This window comes from Salvia hispanica, chromosome 1 (genome assembly GCF_029641045.1).
Source record: "Salvia hispanica isolate PSC_SH4W2 chromosome 1, Shi_PSC_v1, whole genome shotgun sequence".
Classification (NCBI taxonomy): domain Eukaryota; kingdom Viridiplantae; phylum Streptophyta; class Magnoliopsida; order Lamiales; family Lamiaceae; genus Salvia; species Salvia hispanica.
Genome location: NC_142692.1, coordinates 18,553,626 through 18,559,681, shown reverse-complemented (window position 1 = coordinate 18,559,681; position 6,056 = coordinate 18,553,626). Strand labels below are relative to the sequence as shown.

General features: G+C 34.8%; 1 pseudogene; it reads right to left on the bottom strand.

Moving 5' to 3' along the window:
* Nucleotides 1–1,872: 1,872 nt before the first annotated feature.
* LOC125218213 (E3 ubiquitin-protein ligase RDUF2 pseudogene) lies at nucleotides 1,873–2,670 on the bottom strand (annotated as a pseudogene).
* Nucleotides 2,671–6,056: the final 3,386 nt, after the last annotated feature.

The window sequence follows — 6,056 nt, the reverse complement described above, 5'->3', positions numbered from 1 at the left end:
AGACCGAAGATCAACTGGCAGACATTTTGACGAAGGCAGTGAATTCAAAGTCATTTCGAGAAGTACTAGGCAAGCTAAGTATTGGGAACCCCATCACTTAGATTGAGGGGGAGTGTTAGAATGAGATCGCATAATATCGGGAGAATATTATGTGATTGATATGGGAATATATTATGCCCAAATTAGAGTAGCAATTATTGTAAATTTAGGTTTACCATATATGTAGAATACCTAGCCTATAAATATGTAATCTTTGTATCTTCTTATTCATTCAATAATACAATAGAAATCTTCTCCCACCGATTCTAACAAGCAAGAACCGAACTAGACTTTCAAATAAGCTGGTACTGAAATTTTAAAAAATAACAATAATAATAATAATAATAATAATAATAATAATAATTATTATTATTATTATTATTATTATTATTATTATTATTACAAATAAAATGTCTTTACAATTTTTATGAGACTCTAGATGATAATTGTTTTTGATGTGTCGCCATTTCTTGAAACCGTCGAAGAATGTCCTCATTTTCAATTTTGTTAAAAATTTCCCTCTCAGTATATACAACTAAGATATCATTCATCCAACCATCAATTAAGAATCAAACCTTTGATTTTTTGGAAAATACAGGCTGTAATTCGTTGCCTCTGTTCGACAGTCGGACTCCAAAGCTATGCTATAATTCACTGCCTCTTTTCTGGTTTTAGAAGGAGAAGAGCCGCTATTGTAATTTTAGATTTGGGCTTCAATTATGGCTTCATTATTTTTTTCATTATCAAATAAAATTACATACCAATAAAATATAAAGGCCCAACTTAAAGTCCAATAAAATAAAATTAGGGACCCACACGAGCTGGGGTTTCAAATTTGATGTAGGTATTTTGGTCAATACATAAATTTTGTGAAATAAATATTCATAAAAAAGAAGGTGATACTCCCTCCGTCCCAGATAATTCGTCCCAGTTTTCCATTTCGGTCCGTCCCACATAATTTGTCCCACTTCACTTTTACCATTTTTGGTAGTGGACCTCATATTCCACTAACTCATTCATACTCACATTTTATTATAAAACTAATATATAAAGGTAGGACCCACATTCCACTAACTTTTTCAATCCACTTTTCATTACAATTCTTAAAACCCGTACCCGGTCAAAGTGACCCGAATTATCCGGGACGGAGGGAGTAAATATTAAAAGGCAAAAATGTCTTATTCTAAAAAAATTGGTATGCCTCGATCCCAAATTTCAAAAGGTCAACGAATGTAGTCCTTTTTTTCCAAAATTTCTCGAATATTCTAGATTTTTGCTATAATGAGTACAAATGTATTTTTACTACTCCATCGTCCCGCTTAAGATGACACGTTTTCCTTTTTTATTTGTCCCAACTAAGATGACACATTTTCTTTTTTTGGAACTTTCTCTCTCCAATTGATACACTCAACCATTTTTTTCTCACTATTATTAAAATATTCATCTTTCTTTATCTCTCTACTTTAATACTTACATCCACCTTCTCTCTTTCCAATTAAACACTTTAAACAATAATTCCTAAAATCCACCAATAACTCCTAAAATCCCGTGCCGGCTAAACAATGTGTCATCTTAGCCGAAACAAAGAAAGTATATTTTTTTGGTATGCATCATTAGATGATGAAATAATGTTTATACATAAACTAAATCTAACCAATAATTTAGTAGCCAGACTAAATACTCAATCCATAAAATGAATTGAGAAAAAAAACAAAATTGAGATTTTGTTAAAATATAAAGAATATTCTGTTTTACACGTTCCTACTATACTGAGTAACTAAGAAGAATACTAAAAGAGTAATTTAAAATGAAAACAAATTAATAGGTCAATATCTATTGCTGCTCAATGGGTGTCAGAGTTGTGCTCCTGCTCCTCCTCAACGGACCCGGACCCGGACCCGAACTCGACCGCCCCCTCCGAAAAATCGAACAGAAAAATCGACGCAAAGCACCGGCCCTCCGCGGCCGCCACTGAATTGCCCTCAGCGCGCCGCCGGTGAAGGCGAGACCCCATTCCACATCGGAGAACACCACCGGCCGCGGCATCTCTCCCACAACGAATCTCCCCAAGGCGAATCCGGCGCCGGGCAACCGCCAGATGGCAATCCCCACGGCCCCCGACTGACCGGCCGGCAACTCGTGGCGGCAAACCGGGCAGGAGTTGTGGAGATTGAGCCACGGGAATATGCATTCGGCGTGGAAGAGGTGCTTGCAGGGCATCTTGAGGGCCTCCGAACCGAGCACGAAGGCGTCCGTGCACACGGCGCAGTGTGGCTCCACGTCCACGTGGCAGGCCTGGATCTGCACCGCGGGCAGGGACGCCACAGCGTGCTTGCTGGCGGGCGGATTATCCGGGCAGGCCCACATGCTGAAGCCGATCCCCAAGACGCGCTCCAGCATCGCCTGGGATCCGAACCCGAGCAATGACTCCGAAACAGAGGAAGGCAGAGGCCGGACCCCTCCACCCGACTCGTCATCGTAGTAGAACTGGAAGCCCCGCCCCACGGCCTCGTTCCGGAGGACTATGAGCGGATTGAAGGAGGTGTCGCGGCAGTGCGGACAGAATTGCGACTCAACCATGACCATCCTCTTGCACTGATAGCACCACAAAGACTGCTGGGCCGAATCCATGGGTGATTGATGATTGTTTTGGGGAGCATAGAGTAGTAGTATTTATACGTAAATTATTGTTTGTTATGAAATTCACAAGGAAGAAAAATTACACGTTATTTCCATAAACGAAATCAAAAAATTACGCGGCTGTCATCATTTCTTCCTTCTCTGTTTATGTAAATCAAATGTGTTATACAGTTGTACTAGTATCTTTTACACATATATAGGAGTATTAAATTTGTTTTAGGTTAATTATACAAATCGCATCAAACAAATTATCATATTCCTTATTTCAGAGTTGGATACTAATCATACTATAGTTTTAAATTATGCAAGTTCACATATTTATACATTTAATATGATCAAAGACTATTAGTAATACTTACTCAATCATGCAGATTTTTCCCAATTCTTTCGGTTATTACTACTTTAGTAAAGATATATTATCCAAATTTACAATATATTCTTCTATCACTAAATAAGATTAAGTTATTCAGTTTTATGTGAATAAGTTGGCTTGACTGAGTGTTTGGTATGTTAAATAAATAAAATAGATATTTTAACTTTTTAATCATACAAAATGTTCCTAGTAAATCTCAATCAAAGTAAGAAGAATGAAATATTTGATGTCAATTATATAATTTGAATTGATTATTATAATTGGATTGCCAATGTAGATTAATTTTAGTGAAATATACGACTGAAGATTTTACCTCTAAAAAAGGAGAATAACTAATTCTGAAAGATTTAAATTTCATCAGTCACATATAATTAATCAGTTTGCTAGGATTTTACTTGAGGAGGGAAAAAAATATAACACTGTAGAAAACTTTTATATGTATGAGAGGGGGGCATTTAGTGTAGTTTATAGATATAATGGGAAATTTATATATGGAGAAACAATACGCTACATACCTTATATGAGTACCATCATAGTTTGATGTATATCTGATGTTATTTGTTTTGTTTTATATGTTTATTTTGATTCTAATAAATTAAAAAAAAATTATTGACATTTTTAATTTTATAAATTTCTTAAAAAAACAAAGCTCGAGTTGATATTTTATCCATTTATATGAAGTTTTAAAGAAAACGAACGAATCGTGCTTTAATTTTTACAATATTTACAAAATTAAAAATATCAATAAAGTTTTTTAAATGGACTCCCTCCGTTCCATTTCATATGAGATATTTCTTTTGGCTTTAGATTTTTAGAGGTGAAAAAGGTTAGAGAAAAAAAGTAGGAGAGATGATAAAATAAGACAGATATAGTATTTCTTTTTTGCCAAAAAAGGAATATGCCCCCACTTATAATGGGACAGAGGGAGTATTAGAATTATGGGTGGCGAAACGGGTTACTCGCAGGTATCCGCACCTAACAAGTCGGGTACCCGTGCCCGATTTCAGCTAAATTTGCTATCCTAATATTTGTCTCGTAACATATCGGGATTACCGCATACCCGTATCGGGTATCCTGTTCCCGACATTGCGGGTACCTGTACCCGACCCAAAATGGTGCTCCTATAGGTGATAATGTGAGATTTTTAAGTTTGAGTATGCTAAGTTTGACCCAATAGAAAGTGCTTCAAACCAAAAGTTGGGTTCATAAAACCACTAAGATTGTTGAAGCTTGTTTTTCACATGTCCTTTACCAACTCTTTACTATTATTAAGATTAAGATTTGATTACTGCGAGAGAAAAAAAAAAAACAATATCCCATCATGTGTAAAAAATATTGATATTTTTCCTGTTCAAATAATAATAGCCCACAATGTTTCCCAACGGCAGTTTAACATAGAGTATTGAAATATGGGTAAATGGCTAATACTAATGATATCAGGTACTATCAGGTTAACGGGTAACCCGCTACCTGCAAAATTCTAAGACACACTACCTGATCTTGCCCCATTTCTCATTGTCGTCGGGTAGCGGGTACCTGATACCCAACGGGTATCAGATCGAGATGAGAATTACCCGTTACATGTTACCCATTTTGCCACCCCTAATTAGAATTAAATTAAATATATAAAACAAAACAAACAACGTTAAAAGTGCATAGAATGATGGTGCTACTTAAATTGTTCACATACGTATGTACCATATCATTTTCTTATATATAGATATGCAATTGTGAATTAGGGTTGAGAAAGGGCCTTTGTCCTAGGTGGTGATAGCCTGATAGGCTTGCTCTTCCCCTTGTCTGAGAAATGTTTGTATCACTCCTTATTACTCTCTTTGATCTACGGTGTTAGAGTCATTTATTTTCAGTATGGAGATTTGGAAAGAGATATACTATAATGTATTCAATAAATAATAAAGTAGGCAAAAGTAGAGACAATAAAATAAGAGTGGACAAATGTGTTACTTTTTGTTGAAAGAGGAAATAGCTCAATTATCATGAAACCTTCTAAAATAAAAATATGACTCAACTACTATAGAGTGAAGGCGGTGCATTTTAAAAAATTATAGATTTTATAATTGTAATTATGTCACCGATGAGGTTTGTAAAAACAATATGAGAAACCTTAATTTAAAATATCCAAAAATTTTATAAATATTATACAAATATATTTATTAATGTGTACTCCCTCCGTTCATATTACTTGAGTCACTTCTTTTTTGTACTAGTTTTAAAAAAAACATATACTCCCTCCACTCATGAAATGTTGTCTAAGTTTGACTTGACACGAGTTTTAAGAAATGTGAAGAAAAGTCAGTGGAAATAGTTAGTGGAATCTAGGTCCCTCATTTATTATTTTTATAATAGAATGTGAGTGTTAATGAATTAGTTGAAAGTGGGGTCCATTTACCAAAAATGGTAAAAAAGCAAAGTGGACAACATTTCACGGATGGACCGAATTGGACAATATTTCACAGACGGATGGAGTAATAAATAATTAAGGTGGAAAGAGAGTAAAGTAAGAGAGAGAACTTTACATTTCTTAATATCCATGCTCATACTAAATATGACTCATATTATAGGACGGGGGGAGTAATTTTTATATTAATTTGGGAGAGAACTTTTAAAAAAAATAGAAATACGACATTTTTAGTGAGATAAATTAAAGAAAGTGTTGTGCATCTTTTGTGGGACCAAAGAGAGTATGTAAACTAGTAAATGTTTCGACTTCATAATAAGAGTTTATATTGTTAATAAGAAGTAATATCAATGGATACAAGCATAAGTGTTGTACACCCTCCTGCCCCTTCTTAGATCCGTCACTACTTCATTGTGTTTAGAAAAGCCCATTTCAAAAGATGCGAAGGTTGTTTATTGACATCTATAATTCATGTGATGTGGTTTTGTATGCTATTTTTTACAAGTGAACCACAATTTGATGTGAATAAGTTGATATACCTACATAAATATAATATTTTAATTTTATAGTTGATATATTAGTTTA